The sequence below is a fragment of the Volvox carteri genome, assembly GCF_000143455.1.
Source record: "Volvox carteri f. nagariensis unplaced genomic scaffold VOLCAscaffold_18, whole genome shotgun sequence".
NCBI classification, from domain to species: Eukaryota; Viridiplantae; Chlorophyta; class Chlorophyceae; order Chlamydomonadales; family Volvocaceae; genus Volvox; species Volvox carteri.
Window position 1 is genome coordinate 1,842,086 of NW_003307561.1, and position 9,887 is coordinate 1,851,972.

Below are 9,887 nucleotides of genomic sequence, written 5' to 3' on the forward strand. Positions count from 1 at the left end.
CGGCAGTTTTAGCCAGAGACGATATCGGGTTTTAAACAATTCCTTTTTACAGGTAAGCTACTACTGCAGCAGTACGACGCTTTGTACGGCAAAGCGACACCCCGCTTCTGCAGCACACAACGCTTATGACAACACCACGCTGAGGGCGTCTCTTTGCGGTTCACCGCTGACGACACGGACAACACGGCCCAAAATGTATGTATGTATGTATGTATGTATGTATGTATGTATGTATGTATGTATGTATGTATATGACTTAGATTTTTTGTATGTATGTATGTCGGTAATAGTAAAAAGGTCCACAGAAGAGCAGTTCAGTTGCGTCTCGTGGCGGCTTCGGACCCACCTTGAGCAACTTTGGTGTTCCGCAATTTTCAGGACGTCAGCCGGCAGTGGCAGTGGCAGTGGCAGTAGCAGTAGCAGTGGCAGTAGCAGTGGCAGTGGCAGTAGCAGTAGCAGTGGCAGTGGCAGTGGCAGTAGCAGTGGCAGTAGCAGTGGCAGTAGCAGTGGCAGTAGCAGTGGCAGTGACAGTGACAGTGGCAGTGGCAGTGGCAGTAGCAGTAGCAGTGGCAGTGGCAGTAGCAGTGGCAGTAGCAATGGCAGTGGCAGTAGCAGTGGCAGTGGCAGTGGTGGCTCTCCGTCCGCAGGTCCCTCGATTTCCCCCACCCTTTGCCGTACACCCTAAACCCCTTTGCCGTACATCCTACTACGCCCCTCCATCCCCTCACCGTAATACTCCGAAACCAGGTCGGGGCCGTTGAGGAGGAAGACGGAGGTGACCCCCGCGTCGGCAGCAGCGGCCCGGGCGAGCAGCGTCTTACCGCTACCGGGAGGGCCGTACAGCAGTACACCCCGGGGGGGACGGATCCTGAAAACACACACACACACACAGAGGCGATGATGTGCCCTTTGCATTACGGTATAGAAAGTACCCACAGTTAGACATGGACGCAATGACGTGACGCCGCAATCCCGGCGCCCCTCCCCCTCCCCCACATCTCCATACCACCCCCTCCACCTATAGGGCGGTCTTGTTCGTTGCGGCTGGGCAGCAGCCCCGGGCCAATGCCGGCCCCGGCAAGGTAGGTAGCATACACACGTACATACTCACGTACACCCCACTCACCCGTACAGACGGAACAGGTGAGGTGCCCTCAGCGGTAGGCACACCAGCTCCCTCAGTGCGGCTCTGTGGGGCCCAACTCCGCCTAGCTGGGAGAAGTCAACCCCCTGGCTTGCGCTGCCTGTATGTATGTGTGTGCACGTGTGTGCATGTCAGTGAGTATGCGTGTGAAGGGCGGGAAAAGGGGGGAGTGCAAAACCCTAACGATTTACTGCGACTGCCGATATTTAGTAAAGGAGTGGGGAAAGGGGGTTGGGGTTTAGGACACCCCGTCTTACAAGTTCAGGAGGAACGATGTGTTGCCAGGTTAGGATACCCTCCTGCTAGCGGACAGCCTTCAGGTCCTGCAGCTGTGCAGATAGCTGCGGGTGCTGCCGGCGGCGGATGCGTCGAGGCATGTCGTATGTCGCATGTCACGACATACATACATAACATACATACATACGTACTAATAGCGCACAATTTCCCCCCTCCCTCAGCTTCACTCGCTCGTAGTTCGTCTTTCCTACCCCCCTCTCCCCCCCCCCCCACACACACACACCGGCGAGGAGGGACCTCTCCGCCGCATCCGCCGCCGCCTCAGCGGCGCTCTCCGAAACCACTGCCATCGCAGCCTCCCGGGCTATCGCCACCCGCCGTACAATACTGTCCACCGCGGCCGCCGCCGCCGCTCCCTCATCCTCCTCACCGTCCCCTGCCGCCGCTGCCGCCGCAAACTGTCCGGGTAACGGCTCGCCAGGGTACAACACAACCACTTGGGTGTCTCGTCCAACTTCCAACAGAACGCAACGACCACCGGTTCCCCTACCGCCGCCGGCGCTGTTGTCCCCAGAAGGCGACAATGGTGGCGCTGTTGCTGCAACGGCTGCGACTCGAAGTACGACACTGGTTCCCAGCACCGGAAGTACGACAGGTCCCCCTTCCATCAAATGCCGCCCCGCCAGGTGCCGCCGAGCCACCGCCGTCAGCGCGGATCGTGTGGCCTCGTCGCCGGCAGCAGCCGCCCGCCGCAACATGTCCAGCGGCCACTGATGTAGCAGCCCGCCGCCGCCGCCGCCGATGCCAGCTGCAAAGCCCGTGTCGCCGCCGCCTTGGCTACTGCCGCTGCTGCTGGCGGCGGGTGCAGGGCTACGGCCGCTGTTGCTACTGCTGGCGGCGGCGGCGGTGGTGGTGGTGGTTTTAACCCCTCCCTTCGTAATGGGCGTGCTGAACGCCGGCGGAGTACGGCCCGTCTGACCACTTCCCGGTGCGGTTAGGGCGCCCGTGACCATGAGGCCGCCGCAGTTGCTCCCACCACCGCCGCCGCCGCCGCCGCTGTTGCTGATGTTGTTGTTGTTGCCATCACCGCTGGCGCCACCGGCCGTACCAATGCCACTGCTACTGCTACTGCTTCCGCCGCCGTACAAGAGGTTCACACGGGGCTGTAGAAGTGCTTCCCCGCACAGCTGTAGCACCACGGCTCCGCCACCGCCGCTGCTACCGCCATTACCCAGGGGACACGAAATAGCTGTAGCTGTCGAGGCTGTAGCTGAGGTCGCCGTTCCGGGCGTCCCCAGGCCGCAGGATGATGATGGCGCTGCGGAAGATACTGGTGCTCCAGGCAGCACGGCGGAGGGGCGGTACAACAGTACGACAGATCCGGGTGGTTGCTGTCCCGCGACTTCCCGTACCGCGGGGCTAATCAGCGCACCGGATCGGGGGAGTTTGGTGGCGGGCCATACACGTGCGGGCAGGAGGTGGGTGCCTGGTTGCTGGGGGGCCCCAGGGAGACCGCCGGGGCTTGGACCTGGGGTGGGGGGTGGGTATGTGGTGGTTGAGGTCGTTGAGGTCGTTGTGGTTCTGCTATCCAGATCTGTGGGGGAAACGTATCCAGGGGGCCCCGGGTTGTGTGTGGGGGTGGGTGGGAGTGAGAAATGACAGAAGCTAGGACGGTGCCGATGGTGCACCAGCTGTGCTGTGTTGGTCGCGGGTAACAACGTTCACATATCCCATGTCACACGCAGAGCTGGTAAGGGAGCCCTGACGGGCGCACACCCCTGCCAGCCCGCACGTCCGTCCGTCAGTCTATCTGTTTGTCTGCCTATCTCTACGTGTCCTTGCCCCGCTTCACTCCCTGTTTACAGAATCCTGCACTCCTACAACTTAGCGCATTCTGACCAACAGTCACTTTACCCCTCCCTCTTTTTATAGTTTCCTTGACGTTGCACTGCACATGATGATCCCCCCCACTAACACTCGCCCGCCTAACTCCACAGAGGGACTACGGGAGAGGTGCTGCCGTACTTGATAACGCCGGAAGGTGGAGCAGGGTTGCACAAAGCCGCCAGAGGCTCTGTGGCTGGGGCGGCAGTCCGGTAGCTGGTTCCGGAGCCATCAGCTCCAGCGCGGGTCCGAAGGCCGATAGAGCCGACCCGTGGGTCAGCCCCGGGCTCCTGCCAGCGGCTGGGCTGCTGGGGGGCTGCGGCGCCTGAATAACCCGACATGTGAAACCCACCTGGGGGTGGGTGAAATGAGGGGATTGGGGTTCAGGTGGGTTTTCGAGGCGTGTAATCGATACATACATACATACATACATACATGCATACGCACAATCACTCGTCGGCTTTACCCATCGGTGGTGTGGGCATAGCAATGATTGCCGCAGACAGCCATCCCGACCGGCAGTGGTAGGGGTGGTGGTGTGCAGACGGACTAAGTAAAAGTAACGAACTCCGAATGCCATTGAAAGGAAGAATGTTGATGTTCGGTTCACTAGGGGAAATTCGGTTCACTATGAGAATGTTGGCGACAGGTTCGGCGACTGTACGGCAACTGTGCACATAAGGACTAGAGGCCGATTGGCCCAGCCGCCCCGCAACCGAAGCAGACCCAAGTAGATAATTCCTGACGCGCAAACGAAATTCGAATATGTGCGCAAATGTTGTTCATCCTCCAGTGTGCATGAGACTGTTTGAGTACGACAGCTACATTTAGGCGGCAAGTTGCGGACGGAACGGAACGACTCGTACATTCGCCTCCCAGCACGCACCAGTACGACTTGCCCGGCGGCCAAGCGGGCCGATGTTAGAGCATCCGGCGGCAGGGCAACCCAACTGGACGTTGCAGGAAGCTTTGGCGCTGTGCCATCGACCAGGCAAGCCGCCACGCTGGGCGCTCCGAAATCCATATACTAACGTGCTCAACTTGTATCAGAATGCAGTTCACGAATCGGTGGCAAACTTTACTGGTTAGAGTATCTTTCAAATTGAGCAATGGACCAAGCGCGTCAGTAGTAATTTCCTTTGAGCAGCGAATCCACCGTCTATGGCCGGAAGCTGATTTTGACCCGCAGAAGGTTCCAAAACGGTAAATTATTTCGTCTCGAGTAAGATGCATGACCATAAAGAAGTAAGAGGGCAGTGAAGATGCAAGGAGCCAAAGGCGCATGAATCGTACTTTACATTATGTACGGATTTACACAGGTTTTTGATGAAGACCGGCCTTCAAATATTATAAACGTTAATGGTAGGTTAGCCGTGTTAAATAGGGGGGTCCTTGTGAAGCAGCTGCCCGCGTTTCCAAAGCACGTATGGTGTTGGATTTGTAAGGTGCCCAAGTACGTTTGCGAGGAAGAGAATGTGGCCAGGCTGGAGAGGAAAGTGCAGTGGCATATTGGAATGTGAGATTAGCGTAAGCGAGATACAGGGCGTTTTATTGCACGGGCGAATTTACGTCCAAATCTTTCACCGTAGCATCAGTCCTCAGTTCACTTCTTGGAACGAACATCAGCATAGGTGCAAGCCCTCTCGCTTGGAGGGATATGCAAACAAACATCCTGATAGGGGTAAACTCGCACGCTACCGAGCATTCAACCGAGCACATGCATGCTTAGTTGAATGGTGAGATGCGACCCCCCCTTCATTTCGTGCTCGGCAAGCCTGCCACCGCGTACCGGATATGTTGGCGATGTTACAGAACGCTGCACCTTGGTTTCTGTGCGCATTGCGTACGTTGCTCGACCCCGCCGACCAAAACTACATGTGCCCAACTGAAGACATTCCCGGTGGTTGTGCAGCAGCTCTTGAGGCTGTTGCTGGCTGAAATCCATCCTGAGCTGTTGCAACACGGCTAACGCGGGCACGTCCCTATGCACAGCAAATAGCTGTTCCAAGCCAACAGCGGCGTCCATGTCACCGACAAGGCTCTAAACGTCTTATCTGTTCTTATGTTTAATTAAGTTTATGTATGTTATACTTTGCGCAACTTTGTAATTTGACTTTACTCTGAAAAAGGTGCTGTATACGTTGCACTACCGAATCCGCGCCCGTTTGCTTGCGCAAACTGCCGCTTCGCCAAACGCTTCCTCTTCCCGCGGTCGTTTCAAGCGCCCAGTCTTGCAAGCTACGTTGTTTGCTTTCTGTGATTTCAATTACTGCAAAGCAGCCACGCAATAGTCCAGCCTGCATGCCGCGTGCGCCTGTGGCCAACATGCCCACCTGCGCAACGCGCTGTCGCACCGCGGCCTTTCTTCTAAGAAAATTTATATACACTTGTACACGCGCATTTTGCGAATCGCACGCGCGCATCCGCGCGTTAAAATTCGGTCCTGTCTTTGGGCCATTTTGTACGGTCTGTTTATTCGGCACAGTACGACCCCTCACATTTGTGCGAGGGGCTGCTTAACAAGAGACAAATGTCACACAAGTATCCTGACAAGCCAAAGTTGCAGTCTGCTGGCGCGGTAATCAGTCTTGCAGGCCCATTTCATTCAGCATTTCACACGGGATGAAAGTCACTGTGAAAATGTATTAAGCTACTTGGTTAGCAGTATAGCGACTGCCGAGTGCCAAGCTGCGGACGCCCAAAGGCTGCATCGTTTAACAAGGGGCCATAACAACCTCCACCACCTCGTATTTGATTCAAGGATGCCACATCCAAATTCAGTTTCACAGGAGGACTGGATACTTGGTGCTGCTTGTAATGGGGAGATGCTAGTTTTAAGGCCAGAGTCCTGGGCCGACCACCGGTGCGGCTGCCAGGATTTGGAAGGCACTTCTACAGCGCACACCAGCGTATAGCAACAGCAAGCTATCAAAGATTTAAGGTAGATGCGACTAACAGCGGCTGTAGACCCCTGACACGTGCCACTACCGTCCTCGACCATTAACCGGCCTTCACCCTTTCAAACGCCTCAATCTCGTCTCATTTCGCCTCAAACCCATTTCATTGAGCACACCCCTTTCAACGGGAATCGCGTGCCCGAGTTGAAAAGGTAGGAAGACCGCCAGACTAATTCGCACCTCAACCTCGACAGCACCAGGCCCTGGGGCCCAGTTAGCCAGGACCTCGTGAACATCTCTTCGTGCGCTGCCAGTGACATAGTGACGTAATGCTGTGAGAAATGCTGCGAGGATCCTCTGTTGAAAGTTATTCCGGCCGCCACTGCCTCAGCTTGGGTTTAATATGTCCAAATAAAGATGAGCCACCCGCACATTCGGTGGGTCTGCCAAACCCAGCAATCAAATCCATCCTTCGGATATACGCAAGCGGGTTGTTCCCATGCCGCTAGCACATACAACAAACATGTGCGAGGGAGTGAGGCGCGCGCGGAGGAACAGGCCAGGCCCCCCGGTGCTTGTCCTTTCTCGGGACGAACCGCCCACAGTGTAACACCCCATCAACAAAAGTCCTACAGTAAATGCACCATAGGGCTGGTAGGGTACATAGGCCGCACAGTCACACACAGTACATGACTCAGCTAATTTGCGGCCCTGTCGCGACTTTCAGCTGGTCATGGAGAACTGAGGTTGACGGCTTTGGTTGAGTATTGTTCCGCGCATAGCAGGAGGCCGAACATTGCCATATCATTAATTAGAAACTATAAACGCGTTGAGAACGGTCATATGCTTACGGCGCACTACATAAAGACTGACGAATGTAGGTTTCGATCTCGCGACGTAAAAGCAGGCGTTATGTGTCTTATGATCTAGCTTCGGTCTGAGAAATGTTCTATGACAAATATTTTGTACTAGTTTCTTCTCAGTTTCCGTTGGCCGCCATGAACCTGGCACGGAGCTGCGTAAACGGGTAGCTACCGTTGCGTAATGAAGCAGTTGCTGCGCCAAAAGGGTAGCTGCGTCTTACGTTGACCATACGACAGTTGTACGAATGGCGGGCGCGCTTGCCATATAGAAGGCGCGGCCTGACCGATGTTTTCCAAGGGATATTCCAATCATACAACTCCCGCGCACGGTAGCAGGACGCACCGGCCAAGGCAGTTTGTAACGGATATCGCCTTCACTTGGCGTGGATGACTCCCACCCATTTTATCTTGTCAACAGCCAACCAGGTTCCAACCTGACATTGGGCCTAGTGGCCAAGAAGCAGTAAAACTCTGCTCACATCAGGCTCACAACCACACCTGGGCCTTCGGTCTCAGGACAAAACTTTGATACTGCTTCCGCTCGCGCACACAAATCTCGATCCTATCTTGCTTAAGACAATCTACTGGTATCGATTCCTTTCTCTAAACGATCCTGGGCGCCCTGGTGTGTCCATCCAGCGGTTCCCCCAAACGTGAAAACTTTTGGGCTGCCGCTGGGTGCCGCCCGCCGCGGCGCGGCTGGTATCGAGACTAGGGTTTTCAGCCCTGTCTCTAGCTTCTTTTGAACAGTCTATTAGGCATCCCACTGGTTGTACAACTTGTACGCCATGGAGAGCCAGCATGAATCCCACTTTATCACACACCCTCATCCCTTGAGCGTCTCATCTGTGCCTATATTCCGGCTAGGAGACAGCGCACGGCAATGGGTCACCAGGGTTGAGAGACGTGGTTGGATGTACGGCTGGAGTGAAGAGGCTCAGCTGGACGTCGCCATCTGCCGCCTAGGAGACGAGGCCATCTGCTGGCAAGCCGGCATGGAAGCGTCTCTTCCCGACTGGCCTAGCTTTAAGGTTGCGTTTCTGGAACAATTCGATCCGACTCAAGAAGAGTTGTTTAGCCGACTAGCTCATTGTCGGCAGGAACGGGGCGAGCCTGTATGGACGTACGCTGACCGCTACTGCGACCTAGCTGCACAACTGGGCGTGGACACGCAACACGACCCCATCCACATGCATAACTTCTTACAAGGACTACAGCTCAAGGTTTACAACAAGGTTTTCCTCATGCGACCATCTAGCTTTGAAGACGCTGTACGATGCGCCATCTATATCAACGAGGGTTTGGACCGCCAGGGTGTGGCTGGCCACCTACGAACCGTTTCCCCCTCAGCGCACACGCGATATGGATTTCCACAGCCATCCTTCTCGGGGTTCCCCGCGCTGGGGAAACCGTCACGGCAACCTTCGTGCTAATGTGCCTGATTTCCCGACCCCTAGCAGCTCACGACCGGATGGCCCCCGAACTCCAGTGGCTACACAACACCCCATGGGACCACGGCAACCAGAGCAGAAGCCCGCCGGGAATGCTCCCTGGCAGGGTCGCCCACGACCTAATGTTTCGACACCCCAAGAAAATGAACCCCTGGAGTCACGAGTTGACGACATCGCCCGCCAGTTGTCACGATTAACCCTGTTGCTGGAGCACAACCCTAACGTACAATTGTGGGAAAGGGATAACACTCACCATGAAGACCCACATTTTTCTCAGATGGAGCATCCGGACATCTACTCTTGTTTCTGGCCGGCTGCCCCACCTGCCGCCTATGTCAAGCGTGTGGCCGATTTTGAGCCTATACCGCTTCCCGCAAGCGCCCAACGGCTACCCATGGCCAGGATGTGCCTCAGCCTGCTACTACCGGGCGTATAGGCATTGTAAGACCTGTGGTGACACCGATGGCTTCCCTGAATGCCCCGGCTACGGCTACCCAGGGTCATTAGCCACAGGAGCCAGCAGCCCCGGGTGCGCCACCTCAAGAGTATACTGCCGCAACCGGAGGTGCCGTCCCAGCCCAGCGAGGCATCACCAGCGCTGAAGCTTGTCAAAGAACCGGTAATTATCCCAAATTAAATATTGTCGGACAGGGGATTCGACCCTGGGTCTGTCTGTGACAAGCGGCGAAACTTAACCCGCCACTTATGGGGCTGCCGATGCATAACCGGTAGTTAGTGGTGCACGTTTTGGCACCATCAGGACGGCTCCGCTAGTTCGCGGAATGATAGGTGGGCGAATCCACCTGACTGATTTGCGCCTATCAGCGACAGTCGCGCACCGCGACGAGGCGCGGTCCCTGCGGTCCCGAGGGGGCCGTAGCTCTCTCTCGGGTCCGGTCTGCATATGCTTGCACATCGCATATGCTTGCAGATCGCATATGCTTGCACATCGCATAATATGCTTGCAGATCGCATCTGATTGCAGATCGCATATGCTTGCAGAGCGCATATGCTTGCAGATCGCATTTGCTTGCAGATCGCATATGTTTGCATACTGCATTGCTTGCATACCGCATATGCTTGCAGATCGCATTTGCTTGCAGATCGCATATGTTTGCATACTGCATTGCTTGCATACCGCATATGCTTGCAGATCGCATATGCTTGCGGATCACATATGCTTGCAGAGCACATATGCTTGCACATCGCATATGCTTGCAGATCGCATATGCTTGCAGAGCGCATATGCTTGCACATCGCATATGCTTGCACATCCCAAATGCTTGCAGATCGCATATGCTTGCAGAGCGCATATGCTTGCAGATCGCATTTGCTTGCAGATCGCATATGTTTGCATACTGCATTGCTTGCATACCGCATATGCTTGCAGATCGCATTGCTGCAGATCGCA